The 17,594-nt window shown below is 43.5% G+C and overlaps 1 protein-coding gene across 1 annotated transcript in view; it reads right to left on the reverse strand.

The window, feature by feature from the left end:
* Positions 1-17,594, reverse strand: part of stard9 (StAR-related lipid transfer (START) domain containing 9) — a 69,590-nt gene that overhangs the window by 45,454 nt on the left and 6,542 nt on the right. The gene's annotated exons all lie outside the window — the stretch shown is intronic.

Below are 17,594 nucleotides of genomic sequence, written 5' to 3' on the forward strand. Positions count from 1 at the left end.
TTGTATGATTTTTAAGTAATTAATTCGCATTTTATTGCATGACATAAGTATTTGATCACCTATCAACCAGTAAGAATTCTGGCTCTCACAGACCTGTTAGTTTTTCTTTAAGAAGCCCTCCTGTTCTCCACTCATTACTTGTATTAACTGCACCTGTTTGAACTCGTTACCTGTATAAAAGACACCTGTCCACACACTCAATCAAACAGACTCCAACCTCTCCACAATGGCCAAGACCAGAGAGCTGTGTAAGGACATCAGGGATAAAATTGTAGACCTACACAAGGCTGGGATGGGCTACAGGACAATAGGCAAGCAGCTTGGTGAGAAGGCAACAACTGTTGGCGCAATTATTAGAAAATGGAAGAAGTTCAAGATGACTGTCAATCACCCTCGGTCTGGGGCTCCATGCAAGATCTCACCTCGTGGGGCATCAATGATCATGAGGAAGGTGAGGAATCAGCCCAGAACAACACGGCAGGACCTGGTCAATGACCTGAAGAGAGCTGGGACCACAGTCTCAAAGAAAACCATTAGTAACACACTACACCGTCATGGATTAAAATCCTGCAGCGCACGCAAGGTCCCCCCTGCTCAAGCCAGCGCATGTCCAGGCCCGTCTGAAGTTTGCCAATGACCATCTGGATGATCCAGAGGAGGAATGGGAGAAGGTTATGTGGTCTGATGAGACAAAAATATAGCTTTTTGGTCTAAACTCCACTCGCCGTGTTTGGAGGAAGAAGAAGGATGAGTACAACCCCCAAGAACACCATCCCAACCGTGAAGCATGGAGGTGGAAACATCATTCTTTGGGGATGCTTTTCTGCAAAGGGGACAGGACGACTGCACCGTATTGAGGGGAGGATGGATGGGGCCATGTATCGCGAGATCTTGGCCAACAACCTCCTTCCCTCAGTAAGAGCATTGAAGATGGGTCGTGGCTGGGTCTTCCAGCATGACAACGACCCGAAACACACAGCCAGGGCAACTAAGGAGTGGCTCCGTAAGAAGCATCTCAAGGTCCTGGAGTGGCCTAGCCAGTCTCCAGACCTGAACCCAATAGAAAATCTTTGGAGGGAGCTGAAAGTCCGTATTGCCCAGCGACAGCCCCCGAAACCTGAAGGATCTGGAGAAGGTCTGTATGGAGGAGTGGGCCAAAATCCCTGCTGCAGTGTGTGCAAACCTGGTCAAGACCTACAGGAAACGTATGATCTCTGTAATTGCAAACAAAGGTTTCTGTACCAAATATTAAGTTCTGCTTTTCTGATGTATCAAATGCTTATGTCATGCAATAAAATGCAAATTAATTACTTTAAAATCATACAAGGTGATTTTCTGTATTTTTGTTTTAGATTCCGTCTCTCACAGTTGAAGTGTACCTATGATAAAAAAAATTACAGACCTCTACATGCTTTGTAAGTAGGAAAACCTGCAAAATTGGCAGTGTATCAAATACTTGTTCTCCCCACTGTATACATACAGTGGAGAGAACAAGTATTTGATACACTGCTGATTTGCAGGTTTTCCTACTTACAAAGCATGTAGAGGTCTGTAATCATAGGTACACTTCAACTGTGAGAGACGGAATCTAAAACAAAAATCCAGAAAATCACATTGTATGATTTTTAAGTAATTAATTCGCATTTTATTGCATGACATAAGTATTTGATCACCTACCAACCAGTAAGAATTCCGGCTCTCACAGACCTGTTAGTTTTTCTTTAAGAAGCCCTCCTGTTCTCCACTCATTACTTGTATTAACTGCACCTGTTTGAACTCGTTACCTGTATAAAAGACACCTGTCCACACACTCAATCAAACAGACTCCAACCTCTCCACAATGGCCAAGACCAGAGAGCTGTGTAAGGACATCAGGGATAAAATTGTAGACCTACACAAGGCTGGGATGGGCTACAGGACAATAGGCAAGCAGCTTGGTGAGAAGGCAACAACTGTTGGCGCAATTATTAGAAAATGGAAGAAGTTCAAGATGACGGTCAATCACCCTCGGTCTGGGGCTCCATGCAAGATCTCACCTCGTGGGGCATCAATGATCATGAGGAAGGTGAGGAATCAGCCCAGAACAACATGGCAGGACCTGGTCAATGACCTGAAGAGAGCTGGGACCACAGTCTCAAAGAAAACCATTAGTAACACACTACACCGTCATGGTTTAAAATCCTGCAGCGCACGCAAGGTCCCCCTGCTCAAGCCAGCGCATGTCCAGGCCCATCTGAAGTTTGCCAATGACCATCTGGATGATCCAGAGGAGGAATGGGAGAAGGTTATGTGGTCTGATGAGACAAAAATAGAGCTTTTTGGTCTAAACTCCACTCACCGTGTTTGGAGGAAGAAGAAGGATGAGTACAACCCCAAGAACACCATCCCAACCGTGAAGCATGGAGGTGGAAACATCATTCTTTGGGGATGCTTTTCTGCAAAGGGGACAGAACAACTGCACCGTATTGTGGGGAGGATGGATGGGGCCATGTATCGCGAGATCTTGGCCAACAACCTCCTTCCCTCAGTAAGAGCATTGAAGATGGGTGGTGGCTTGGTCTTCCAGCATGACAACGACCCGAAACACACAGCCAGGGCAAGTAAGAAGTGGCTCCGTAAGAAGCATCTCAAGGTCCTGGAGTGGCCTAGCCAGTCTCCAGACCTGAACCCAATAGAAAATCTTTGGAGGGAGCTGAAAGTCCGTATTGCCCAGCGACAGCCCCGAAACCTGAAGGATCTGGAGAAGGTCTGTATGGAGGAGTGGGCCAAAATCCCTGCTGCAGTGTGTGCAAACCTGGTCAAGACCTACAGGAAACGTATGATCTCTGTAATTGCAAACAAAGGCTTCTGTACCAAATATTAAAGTTCTGCTTTTCTGATGTATCAAATACTTATGTCATGCAATAAAATGCAAATTAATTACTTTAAAATCATACAAGGTGATTTTCTGTATTTTTGTTTTAGATTCCGTCTCTCACAGTTGAAATGTACCTATGATAAAAAAATTACAGACCTCTACATGCTTTGTAAGTAGGAAAACCTGCAAAATCGGCAGTGTATCAAATACTTGTTCTCCCCACTGTATACATACAGTGGAGAGAACAAGTATTTGATACACTGCTGATTTTGCAGTTTTTCCTACTTACAAAGCATGTAGAGGTCTGTAATCATAGGTACACTTCAACTGTGAGAGACGGAATCTAAAACAAAAATCCAGAAAATCACATTGTATGATTTTTAAGTAATTAATTCGCATTTTATTGCATGACATAAGTATTTGATCACCTACCAACCAGTAAGAATTCCGGCTCTCACAGACCTGTTAGTTTTTCTTTAAGAAGCCCTCCTGTTCTCCACTCATTACTTGTATTAACTGCACCTGTTTGAACTCGTTACCTGTATAAAAGACACCTGTCCACACACTCAATCAAACAGACTCCAACCTCTCCACAATGGCCAAGACCAGAGAGCTGTGTAAGGACATCAGGGATAAAATTGTAGACCTACACAAGGCTGGGATGGGCTACAGGACAATAGGCAAGCAGCTTGGTGAGAAGGCAACAACTGTTGGCGCAATTATTAGAAAATGGAAGAAGTTCAAGATGACGGTCAATCACCCTCGGTCTGGGGCTCCATGCAAGATCTCACCTCGTGGGGCATCAATGATCATGAGGAAGGTGAGGAATCAGCCCAGAACAACATGGCAGGACCTGGTCAATGACCTGAAGAGAGCTGGGACCACAGTCTCAAAGAAAACCATTAGTAACACACTACACCGTCATGGATTAAAATCCTGCAGCGCACGCAAGGTCCCCCTGCTCAAGCCAGCGCATGTCCAGGCCCGTCTGAAGTTTGCCAATGACCATCTGGATGATCCAGAGGAGGAATGGGAGAAGGTTATGTGGTCTGATGAGACAAAAATAGAGCTTTTTGGTCTAAACTCCACTCGCCGTGTTTGGAGGAAGAAGAAGGATGAGTACAACCCCAAGAACACCATCCCAACCGTGAAGCATGGAGGTGGAAACATCATTCTTTGGGGATGCTTTTCTGCAAAGGGGACAGAACAACTGCACCGTATTGTGGGGAGGATGGATGGGGCCATGTATCGCGAGATCTTGGCCAACAACCTCCTTCCCTCAGTAAGAGCATTGAAGATGGGTGGTGGCTTGGTCTTCCAGCATGACAACGACCCGAAACACACAGCCAGGGCAAGTAAGAAGTGGCTCCGTAAGAAGCATCTCAAGGTCCTGGAGTGGCCTAGCCAGTCTCCAGACCTGAACCCAATAGAAAATCTTTGGAGGGAGCTGAAAGTCCGTATTGCCCAGCGACAGCCCCGAAACCTGAAGGATCTGGAGAAGGTCTGTATGGAGGAGTGGGCCAAAATCCCTGCTGCAGTGTGTGCAAACCTGGTCAAGACCTACAGGAAACGTATGATCTCTGTAATTGCAAACAAAGGCTTCTGTACCAAATATTAAAGTTCTGCTTTTCTAATGTATCAAATACTTATGTCATGCAATAAAATGCAAATTAATTACTTAAAAATCATACAATGTGATTTTCTGGATTTTTGTTTTAGATTCCGTCTCTCACAGTTGAAGTGTACCTATGATAAAAATTACAGACCTCTTTATGCTTTGTAAGTTGGAAAACCTGCTAAATCTGCAGTGTATCAAATACTTGTTCTCCCCACTGTATATGGACAAGCAATGACAGAGCGGCATGGACTAAGATACAGAATAATATTATAGAATATAATGCAGTATATACATATGAGATGAGTAGTGCAAGATATGTAAACATTATTAAAGTGACTAGTGTTCAATTTCTTAAAGTGGCCAGTGATTTCAATAGGCAGCAGCAGCCTCTAATGTGCTAGTGATGGCTATTTAACAGTCTGATGGCCTTGAGATAGAAGCTGTTTTTCATTCTCTCGGTCTCAGCTTTGATGCACCTGTACTGACCTCGCCTTCTGGATGATAGCGGGGTGAACAGGCAGTGGCTCGGGTGGTTGATGTCCTTGATTATCTTTTTGGCCTTCCTGTGACATCGGGTGCTGTATGTGTCTTGGAGGGTGGGTAGTTTGCCCCCGGTAATGCATTCGGCAGACCGCACTACCCTCTGGAGAGCCCTGCGGTTGTGGGCGGTGCAGTTGCCGTACCAGGCGGTGATACAGCCAGACAGGATGCTCTCAATTGTGCATCTGTAAAAGTTTGTGAGGGTTTTAGGTGATAAGCCACATTTCTTCAGCCTCCTGAGGTTGAAGAGGCTCTGTTGGGCCTTCTTCACCACACTGTCTGCGTGGGTGGACCATTTCGGTTTGTCGGTGATGTGTACGCCAAGGAACTTGAAGCTTTCCACCTTCTCCACTGCGGTCCCGTCGATGTGGATAGGGAGGTGTACCCTCTGCTGTTTCCTGAAGTCCACGATCATCTCCTTTGTTTTGTTGATGTTGAGTGAGAGGACTGGGAAAGGGAGAGATTGAATATGTCCATGAACACACCAGCCAGCTGGTCTGCGCATGCTCTGAGGACGCGGCTAGGGATGCCGTCTGGGCCGGCAGCCTTGCGGGGGTTAACATGCTTAAATGTCTTAATCACATCGGCCATGGAGAAGGAGAGGCCATAGTCCTTGGTAGTGGGCCTCGTCAGTGGCACTGTGTTATCCTCAAAGCGGGCGAAGAAGGTGTTTAGCTTGTCTGGAAGCAAGACGTCGGTGTCGGCGACGTGGCTGGTTTTCTTTTTGTAGTCCGTGATTGTCTGTAGACCCTGCCACATACGTCTTGTGTCTGAGCCGTTGAATTGAACTGCCAGTTTAATTGCCTTGCGGAGTGAGTAGCTACACTGTTTGTATTCTGCCATATTCCCAGTCACCTTGCGTTTCTGGTTAGGGTAGGTTTTAATAGTCACAGTGAGCACAACATCACCTATACACTTCCTGATAAACTCCGTCACCGCTTCAGTGTATATGTCTAAATTATTTTTGAAAGCTACTCGGAACATATCCCAGTCCGCGTGATCAAAACTATCTAAAAGTGTGGATTCCGATTGGTCAGACCAGAGTTGAATAGTCCTTAGCACGGGTACTTCCTGTTTGAGTTTCTGCCTATAGGAAGGGAGAAGCAAAATGGAGTCATGGTCAGATTTGCCGAAAGGAGGGCGGGGGAGGGCCTTATAACCGTCCCGGAAGTTTGAATAGCAATTGTCAAGGATTTTAGCAGCGTGAGTACAATAGTCGATATGTTGATAGAACTTCGGCAGCCTAGTCCTCAAATTTGCTTTGTTGAAATCCCTGGCTACAATAAATGCAGCCTCAGGATATGTGGTTTCCAGTTTGCATAAGGTCCAGTGAAGTTCTTTGAGGGCCGTCGTGGTATCGGCTTGAGGGGGGATATACACGGCCGTGACTATAACGGAAGAAAATTATCTTGGGAGATAATACGGTTGGCATTTGATTGTGAGATATTCTAGGTCGGATGAACAGAAGGACTTGAGTTCCTATATGTTACTACAATTACACCATGAGTCGTTAATCATGAAACACACACCTCCGCCCTTCTGTTCCTGTCTGCGCGATGAACTGAGAACCCATCTGGCTGGACCGATTTCGACAGAATATCCCAAGAGAGCCATGTTTCCATGAAACAGAGTATGTTACAGGCCTTGATGTCTCTCTGGAAAGAAATCCTTGCCCGTAGTTCGTCGACTTTGTTAACCAAAGATTGAAGATTAGCGAGTAGGATACTTGGAAGCGGTGGGTGGTGTGCGCGCATCCTATGTCGGACCAGCAGGCCGCTCCAAGTGCCTCTCCTCCGCCGGCGATGTTTTGGGTCAGCCGCTGGAATCAGCTCACTTGCCCTGGGGAGAGCAAACAAAGCATCTGCTTCGGGAAAGTCGTATTCCTGGTCGTAATGCTGGTGAGTTACCGCCGCTCTGATATCCAATTGTTTTTCCCGGCTGTATGTAATGATGCAAAACACTTTCTGAGCTAATAATGTTAAAAACAAAATACATAAAAAAACAAAATACTGCAAAGTTTCCTAAGAGCTAGTCGCAACGCCGCCATCTTCGTCAGCGCCAGGTAAGAGAGACAGACAGTGAAGCTGGGGGAGGTGTTGAGGGAGGGGGCAGAAAAACAGGAAGAGAGAACGACGACAGAGAGAGATAGGAGGAAGAACATTGGCTTGAGTTCAACAGTGTTCTCATTCATTTGGCATACTTTGACAGAATTTGTAGGTCAAATTAGCATATAAGCGCAGGGAGGCGGGAGGCGGGAGGGAGACACTGAGGGCTACACAGATAGGCTGTTTGAGATTATGTATGCCTGCCTACACATGTGAGACAGAGAGAAAGAGAGAGAGAGACAGAGAGAGAGAGAGACAGAGAGAGAGAGTTGGGAGAATGAGGGGAAAGGGATATAGTGAAGCGAGAAAATGTGGGGAAAGGGTGAGAAAGAGAGGGGAAAATGAGATGGCGAATGGGAGGGAGAAAAATAGGGGAAAGAGAGTGAGACGGGGGTATGCTGGCATGCCAAGGCATTCAACTTTTCAGCAAACATTTCTAACCACCAACTGTTACTGCAACAACTGACACTGGGGCAAAGGCTCGACCTTAAACAAATAAATAAAACTAGCCCATATCTGTAAAGACTCTCTGTTGCTCCTCCCTCTACTGCTTGTTAAAGCACCCAGAGAGAGGGAGCACTAACGAGGGAGAGAGAAAGAGGGAAATAGCAGTGTTTATGGCAGGGTCCAGGGAATGAGAATGTTAAAGCACCCAGAGCCCTCTCTGACCAAACAGTTTTAATGACAGGGAAAGAAAACAGAGAATGGGAAGACGGATAAGGAATGGCTTCCCCGGGCTGTAGCCTCCCTTACAAAAAAAACACATGTCAAATTTGCATTTTCACATGTGAAGTAGCTGTTTTCACATGTTGAGCTTAAATTTAACGTGTAAACATATTTTCACATGTATTAAACTTCACATGTTAACACCACCTTTTCACATGTGAGATTTTCACCTCATGTGAATTGCAGTAGCACATGTGAAATTTGCGGTTTCACATGTTAAAAACTTTCACATGTGAAAATTGGATATGCAGTTTCACATGTAAGAAAATCTCACTTTCACATTCGGAATTACAAGTTCACAAAAAAGTGTTATTCTACTCAAATGTGAAAAGGTAACATGTTGCAGTAGAAATGTTTCCACATATGGAATTGCAAATTCTGTAATGCCATTCTGTAAAAAGGTAACTTATCCTACCTGAGTATAATAATTTGAGTGTGTTAAAAATGATTTCTTATTTCTGAGCCATCCATTCGGAGTGTCACTGCTGCTGGTACCCGCCTCTCTTCTTCATAAGTTGGTCAGTGACAGTTTGAAGAAGCCCAGTGAAAGAACAGAGAAGCTAGTGCGCCGCGTCTCCTTATTTATCCTTTTTAACATGTTAAAATTTGCGCTGTCAGAGTTACCAGAATTTGTTTTAGTAGTATTTTTTATTAGGGGGTGGATCAGCTTTAATGTTGCAGATAGATTGTGGCTTCTATTAATGTAATTGTCTGCATCATTTCCAATCCCCCATATATTGTTTTGTAAATATGTACACTATTGGTCAAAAGTTTTAGAACACCTATTCATTTATTTTTACTATTTTCTACATAGTAGCATAATAGTGAAGACATCAAAACTATGAAATAACACATGGAATCATATAGTAACCAAAAAAGTGTTAAACAAATCAAAATATATTTTATATTTGAGATTCTTCAAACAGCCACCCGTTGCCTTCATGACAGCTTTGCACACTCTTGGCATTCTCTCAACCAGCTTCATGAGGTAGTCACCTGGAATGCATTTAAATTAACAGGTGTGCCTTCTTAAAAGTTAATTTGTGGAATTTCTTTACTTCTTAATGAGTTTGAGCCAATCAGGGCTTTATAAATAAAATTTGATTGATTGATTGATTGAGTTGTGTTGTGAAGATACAGAAGATAGCCCTACTTGGTAAAAGACCAAGTCCATATTATGGCAACAACAGCTCAAATAAGCAAAGAGAAACGACAGTACATCATTATTTTAAGACATGAAGGTCAGTCAATACGGAACATTTAAAGAACTTTGAAAGTTTCTTCAAGTGCAGTCGCAAAAACCATCAAGTGCTATGATGAAACTGGCTCTCATGAGGACTGCCACAGGAATGGAAGACCCAGAGTTACCTCTGCTGCAGAGGATAAGTTCATTAGAGTTACCAGCCTCAGAAATTGCAGCCCAAATAAGTGCTTCACAGAGTTCAAGTAACAGACACATCTCAACATCAACTGTTCAGAGGAGACTGTGTGAATTAGGCCTTCATGGTCGAATTGCTGCAAAGAAACCACTACTAAAGGACACCAATAATAAGAAGAGACTTGCTTGGGCCAAGAAACACGAGCAAAGGACATTAGACCGGTGGAAATGTGTCCTTTGGTCTGGAGTCCAAATTGGAGATGTTTTACCAAAAGCACAATATTGGGAAAACACATACAGTATGTCTGTGATTTGTTTACACGTGTTCTTTCAACATTGTGATTTATTCATGTGTTTTTTTTTGTAAGGGCTGGCTGCCTCATCTGCTATACTCTCCATATGGGTCCAGTATAGGGGTTTATTCTGATGTGGTAGTGTACATGTGTACTCTCTGTACTGGACTGTCCCCCTGAATAGCAGGTCTGCTATCACCATCACTGGTCAAGAGAACTGCTAGTATGCAGAGATATGGGCAGCAACACTGTGTGCTACATATTGAAAATTAGAATACTTTTTAGTCCATCACAGGTGCTCTAAACTTTTTTTTTATCAGGATTTTATAAGCGATTAAGCAAGACCAAACTATAGATGTCTTTGTGGCTTGTGAGTTCCATACCTAGCCTAATAGTCTTCCATAACAAGATCAAAGATGTGTGGGAGTCATGGTTCCTTTGACCAGTCATCAGTAAAGTGGATTAAAGCTCACTGGTGTGGAATACAGTGTGAGAGGAAAATGCACATCAATCCCTGTGAAGCACAGAGCAGCTATTCTTCTTCCTATAGCACTACTAACACACAGAACTAGAAATACCAAGAGCATAATCAAGTCACGAACACAGCATGGACTGAGAGAGAGCATAATCAAGTCACGAACACAGCATGGACTGAGAGAGAGAGAGAGAGAGAGAGAGAGAGAGAGAGAGAGAGAAATTCCAGAGGTGGAGGAGGGGAATGGGCAGGGGGTCGACAGAACCGCTGCAGCCCTCCATTTCTCGTCTGTCAAACTCACAGCTGCTCCTAAGTCATTTTTTATCAGTTAGATTTCAGCCCAAAAGACGTCATTGGACAGGATCTGAATCTGGAGCCCAATGCTGGATTTTATTACCAAATGAAGTCAGCTTGGAACTTGGACTGGGGTGTTTTTGCTCCCCCTCCCTCATTCTCTCCCCCCTCACTCTCTCTCTACCCCAATACCCACCCCCCCTCCCCCCTCCCCCTTCCCCCTTCTCTCTCTCTCTCTCTCTCTCTCTCTCTCTTTGTCTCTCTCTCCCTTTTTTCTCCCCCTCTCTCTGTCTTGCTCTCCCTCTCTCTCTCTCATCCCCCCTCCCCCTCACTCTCTCTCTACCCCAATATCCCCCCTCCCCCTTCCCCCTTCCCCCTTCTTCTCTCTCTCTCTCTCTTTGTCTCTCTCTCCCTTTTTTCTCCCCCTCTCTCTGTCTTGCTCTCCCTCTCTCTCTCTCATCCCCCCTCCCCCCGCTCTCTCTCCCTCTTCCACCCTCCTCTCTCTGTGCTCCAGATGATTTTCAGTTCTCAGCTATTTCCGTTTTCCATCTATTTAAATGTCCCAGTCCTTCAAAGAGTTTTAGTTAAATGTCCCATGTTAATTAAACATAGAAGAGAATATATTACGCAGTAAGTATACACATCTAACACTTACAAAAGGAGTGCTTAAATAAATAGGGCCCTTCTCTCTCTAGTTCACCACTACTTCAACAGCTGGGTTCCATTAAGGATTATATCTCTTCTTCAGCTCTGTTCCAAGGCCTAACTCCGTAGTGAATACCTAGGATCTCTCATTCTTTCTCTTTTTTCCCTGTCTCTCTCTCCCTCCTCTCACCTTCCCCTCTCTTTCTCTTCTCCCTCTCCACTTCACTCCTTCTTTCTGACTAGAGTGTACAGTATACAGTCAAATCCCCTCTGGAGGACACTCCACCAACTCACTGTCACTGAAGCATATACCATAACAAGTAATACTTTTTTTTCTCAAAAAGGTAGGGGTCAAAATGATTGACACCCCTAAAGATTCTATTAAATAAAGTCGTCAAAAGTTTAGTATTTGGTCCCATATTCCTACCATGCAATGACTACATCAAGCTTGCGACTCTACAAACTTGTTGGATGTATTTGGAGTTCATTTTGGTTGTGTTTCAGATTATTTTGTGCCCAATAGAAATTAATGGTAAATAATGTATTGTGTCTTACTGGGGTAACTTTTATTGTAAATATGAATAGAACATGTTTCTAAACACTTCTACATTAATGTGGATCCTACCATGATTATGGATAATCCTGAATGAATCGTGAATAAGGATGAGTGAAAAAGTTACAGAGGGGTCAAAGATCATTGCGTGCTAGGAATATGGGAACAAATACTAAACTTGTGACTACTTTATTTATAAGAATCTTTAGCGGTGTCAATCATTTTGACCCCTGCATTTTTGAGAGAAAGAAATATGCATACAATATAGCTCAGTACTTGAATTATTTATTTTATACAGTCATTATTGCTCATCTTTGTCAAGGGTGTCAATCATTTCGGACCCCATTGTATATGTTCTGTTTAATTCTGTGGCATATACAGCACATCCAGACAGTACAGAGCAACACAGCAGAGCTCTAGCAGCTTGGGGTGGTGGGAATGGGGGGTTGCACTGGCCAGTCTCAGAGGGGTGTGGTCGGGTAGAGAGAGGAGGAGCAGGAGTTAGGTTTGAGTTTCCCCTCCCCCCTCCCTCCCTCCATGGGTCTCAGATTGACTCAGTCCCTCAGGGCTCAACAGGAAGTTAAGCCAGGAGGACAACGTCTTCTCTGGACACGCATCAACTACACGACAGCGCTCTGACATGGTGCTTGAGAAAAACCGAAGACTAAATTGTGACTTTAATATAGTGTTTAGCACCAGTGAGAGGAAAAAATCTGACGCTTATCTAAAATAGTGAGACTTTTTAAATGGAATTAAAGACTGTTGAAATGATAAGTAGGTCTATTACATGAGTGGTACTAATAAGGGGAGAAAACCAAACTCGATTATTTTTTGAATAAGTATGTCTGCGTGTGAAAGTCTGGGGAAAGTATGAACTGCTGAGGGAACTAAGTGTTCTGAAACTGCACAAACAACACAGACTTTTCGTTATCTGCCCTTACGACCAGTCCTTAGTGTTAGCCTCAGGTCACCTTACACAAGTAGTTTTATTCAATACTGTATTCAAATGTTGTCAACATACAGCACTGTAAATAGTGTATATTCTACATTCTTTGGGACAGACCCTAGAGAGAAGGGTAGACCTAGCAACAGTAAATGCCAGCTCTGGTGTCACTGTGTCAGAGTTTGTGTGGAACAGCCACACACGTAAAGGCCTCAGAATGAGGTCAGATTGTGATCCAGTGACCCAGCTCCAAAGAATTGAAGAGAAAACACACACACTAACAACACTATATTGTATCTCTATGTCATGCCCCTGTTGCCCCTCCTCCTCGCCCACCATGGGTCACCAGAGGAATGTAGTGGCAGGGCCACCCCACCAGCACCCTCTGACTGGGCACAACTCAGAGATGGAGAGAATGGGGCAATAGAGAAAGAGAGAGACAGAGAGAGAGGGAGGGGTGAAAGAGAGTGACAGAGAGAGAGAGAGAGAGAGAGAGAGAGAGAGAGAGAGAGAGAGAGAGAGAGAGAGAGAGAGAGAGAGAGAGCGAGAGAGAGAGAGAGAGAGAGAGAGAGAGAGAGAGAGAGAGAGAGAGAGAGAGAGAGAGAGAGAGAGAGAGAGAGACTGTATATAGACATAATATGACATTTGAAATGTCTTTATTATTTTGGAACTTGTGTGAGTATAATATTTACTGTTCACTTTTAATTGTTTATTTAACTTTTGTTTATCCATTTCACTTTCTTTGGCAATGTAAACATATGTTTCCCATGTCAATAAAGCCCCTTGAATTGAATTGAATTGAATTGAATTGAATTGAATTGAGAGAGAGAGAGAGAGAGAGAGAGAGAGAGAGAGAGAGAGAGAGAGAGAGAGAGAGAGAGAGAGAGAGAGAGAGAGAGAGCACGCCATCACAGCTCTTCCACTCACACACACACACAAAGACACTTCTCAGGGGAGGAGAAGAGAGGCAGAGAGTGAGGAACTGCCCAGTCTTCACAGACAGAGACCAGAACAAAATCATTGGATCTAGACTAAGCCAGGGTGGTCCAAGGCTTTTCCCATGTCATGGTACTTGTCTTCAACACCGAATGCAACATTGCTTGCATAGCTTGTCCTTGATGGAAATGTTTGTTTGTAAATAAACCAGCCGGGAATCAGAGCAACAAGACAATGCAGCATTCATCAAGTCTGAGTTCTATAAATGAAGGTCTAACATGACACAATGGTTTAAGGGGGTGTGTCTTATTCTGGCCCCTCCCCCCATCAGTACCAGGAAAATGGTAGCACCCACCAATCAGAGAAACACAAACAGATTTAACCCTTTGACGCGTATGATCACGTATTTGTGATCCTTGTTGAGTGGTCCCTGCAGCGTACGATCTCAAATATGTGATTGGAACAGTAGCAACAGAACGTATGACGCAACAAACGCGTCTAAACAGCATTGTTGTCTGAACAGCATCAAAATATTTTCTGTACTGATGGAAAATAAAGTCCTCAATTTTACCTTTTATTGTAAAAGATAAATGCGAACTTCATCATCCAAGCATCACACGGAACTCATCCACAGCCAAACTCATTCCATAAACAGTATGAAAAAATTAAAAATAAAATAATGTATGCACTCACTAACTGTAAGTCGCTCTGGATAAGAGCGTCTGCTAAATGACTAAAATGTAAATGTAAAATAAACCAGTCTAAATAACAGGTTGCGCTGACAAAAAACACAACATAAGTTAGCGACCTAACAGCTAGACTAGTTTACAATGTACCACATCTCTGGTGAGCACAAGAGACTAATGTAATGTTGTTTAGAAAATAAATGCGTGTCAGCTAAGCTAACAGCAGCTAAATTCTTTATGACGGCAGCCATGTTTGTTGATGTTTGACTTGGCAAAAACTCCCTAATCCCAGAATGCCATTCACTATAAAACGCAAATAAACAAAGTCAAAGATGGCTGCGCTCATTGCCTGAAAAATATTAACTTTGTTTTTGCCACTTTTCAGCATATTACAAATCGTTGATGTACAGTGGGGGAAAAAAGTATTTAGTCAGCCACCAATTGTGCAAGTTCTCCCACTTAAAAAGATGAGAGAGGCCTGTAATTTTCATCATAGGTACACGTCAACTATGACAGACAAATTTAGAATTATTTTTCCAGAAAATCACATTGTAGGATTTTTTATGAATTTATTTGCAAATTATGGTGGAAAATAAGTATTTGGTCACCTACAAACAAGCAAGATTTCTGGCTCTCACAGACCTGTAACTTCTTCTTTAAGAGGCTCCTCTGTCCTCCACTCGTTACCTGTATTAATGGCACCTGTTTGAACTTGTTATCAGTATAAAAGACACCTGTCCACAACCTCAAACAGTCACACTCCAAACTCCACTATGGCCAAGACCAAAGAGCTGTCAAAGGACACCAGAAACAAAATTGTAGACCTGCACCAGGCTGGGAAGACTGAATCTGCAATAGGTAAGCAGCTTGGTTTGAAGAAATCAACTGTGGGAGCAATTATTAGGAAATGGAAGACATACAAGACCACTGATAATCTCCCTCGATCTGGGGCTCCACGCAAGATCTCACCCGTGAAGTCAAAATGATCACAAGAACGGTGAGCAAAAATCCCAGAACCACACGGGGGACCTAGTGAATGAGCTGCAGAGAGCTGGGACCAAAGTAACAAAGCCTACCATCAGTAACACACTACGCCGCCAGGGGACTCAAATCCTGCAGTGCCAGACGTGTCCCCTTGCTTAAGCCAGTACATGTCCAGGCCCGTCTGAAGTTTGCTAGAGTGCATTTGGATGATCCAGAAGAGGATTGGGAGAATGTCATATGGTCAGATGAAACCAAAATATAACTATTTGGTAAAAACTCAACTCGTCGTGTTTGGAGGACAAAGAATGCTGAGTTGCATCCAAAGAACACCATACCTACTGTGAAGCATGGGGGTGGAAACATCATGCTTTGGGGCTGTTTTTCTGCAAAGGGACCAGGACGACTGATCCGTGTAAAGGAAAGAAAGAATGGGGCCATGTATCGTGAGATTTCTAGTGAAAACCTCCTTCCATCAGCAAGGGCATTGAAGATGAAACGTGGCTGGGTCTTTCAGCATGACAATGATCCCAAACACACCGCCCGGGCAACGAAGGAGTGGCTTCGTAAGAAGCATTTCAAGGTCCTGGAGTGGCCTAGCCAGTCTCCAGATCTCAACCCCATAGAAAATCTTTGGAGGGGAGTTGAAAGTCCGTGTTGCCCAGCGACAGCCCCCAAAACATCACTGCTCTAGAGGAGATCTGCATGGAGGAATGGGCCAAAATACCAGCAACAGTGTGTGAAAACCTTGTGAAGACTTAAAGAAAACGTTTGACCTGTGTCATTGCCAACAAAGGGTATATAACAAAGTATTGAGAAACTTTTGTTATTGACCAAATACTTATTTTCCACCATAATTTGCACATAAATTCATTAAAAATCCTACAATGTGATTTTCTGGAAAAAAAATCTATTTTTGTCTGTCATAGTTGACGTGTACCTATGATGAAAATTACAGGCCTCTCTCATCTTTTTAAGTGGGAGAACTTGCACAATTGGTGGCTGACTAAATACTTTTTTTCCCCACTGTACTTGTTACAGTGTATACTAGAACCGGAGCACATGACTTGACAAGTCGTTAACCGTTCTTGACAAATCACAAAGCAAATAAAATGTTTTCACCTCACAGATCATCACACTAAATACAAGCCTACTGCCTATCCGTAACGCGAAAGCTAAACAGGGATGAAACCATTTTAGAGGGGTTTGTGGGGGGTTTTCAAGTCCATGGGGGGTAGAAATGGGGGAAGGTATCGTAGGGGGATATGATGCAGGAAATATTACTATGATGGGGGATTTATCAATAAATGGGGGGCAAACAGAAGAGAAGTGTATACACTAAATAAAAATAAAACCTCTGGAAAGGGGGGTCTGAGCTGGCAAACCTGAGGTACCAAAGTTACAATCTGATGCCGCATTCAAAATAACTGGGAACTCGGAAATCTCAGAATTCCGACTTCAGTGCGTTCAAGACAACTGACAACTCGGGGAAAAACGAGCTCCGACTGGGACATTTTTTAAAAAACGGTCATCCAACTCGGAATTCCAACTCGGGAACTCTGGCCTCTTTCTAGAGCTCCGACTTTCCGACCTGAAGATCATTGACGTCCTGATTTTACCTAGTAAGACAGTTGTCTTGAAAGCACCATAAGTCTGTCTGGTGATCTATCCCTTGTTATAACATATTTGCTCTGACAGACGCTTACGTGACAACCAGAATGCATTGTATAATGTCAACAAACATGGCGCCACACATGGCCGGCAAATAGATTAGCATTAGCTCATCATAATCAGTACAACATTCAAAAAAGTATTTTACACACATCATTTGTGTCCATTACAATCTATGCAAGAAACGGATTGCATGATTTGTCACCAGTACTTGAAAACATGTGAATAAAACAGTAAATACATTATGATCCATACATTCATACGGTGTGCTACAGCAGAAACGACAACAAGATATACAGAAAATAAGCCACTTACTTTGATAGGAATGCACACATGTCCAAAGTCCAATTTGTAAGACAATGCGGGCGCCAGCCAGAAAAAGTGCTGGGGGAAAACGTTTGTGCAAGGCCTGTTCTGACTAGAGATGCGTAATGTCTTCATACTTGATCTGGGGAAACACTAGGGAAATGCTTGGGCTCTCATTGAAGAGAGAAGTCCAACTCAGTAAAGCCTCAAACATACATTTTCCTCAACAGTGAAATGGGTTACTTCTATGTGAATTAACGAGGAGGTGGAACACACCTCAATTCAAACGTTGTTAAAAAATAAAACTTGTTTGGAAATAATTAACGCGCATGAAAAAACGCATGAAAAAACTCACGCAACAGGGCAACGGTTCAAGATATTTGGAACTCACGCGTGAAAAGGTTAATCAGGCAATCACAGAGACATAAAAGGGAATCTGAGGCCCACAGATGGAGCCGATATCCATATCCAAGACGTTTAGTCTTGTTTTGTTTCTTTCCAAAGACAGTATTATTTCCTTCATTCCAGGTTATGATTCCCCATGCCCAATCCTGCCCAACGTCCCCTGGCTGCCTCACACGCAAATG

The sequence above is a fragment of the Coregonus clupeaformis genome, chromosome 11, assembly GCF_020615455.1.
Source record: "Coregonus clupeaformis isolate EN_2021a chromosome 11, ASM2061545v1, whole genome shotgun sequence".
Lineage (NCBI taxonomy): Eukaryota > Metazoa > Chordata > Actinopteri > Salmoniformes > Salmonidae > Coregonus > Coregonus clupeaformis.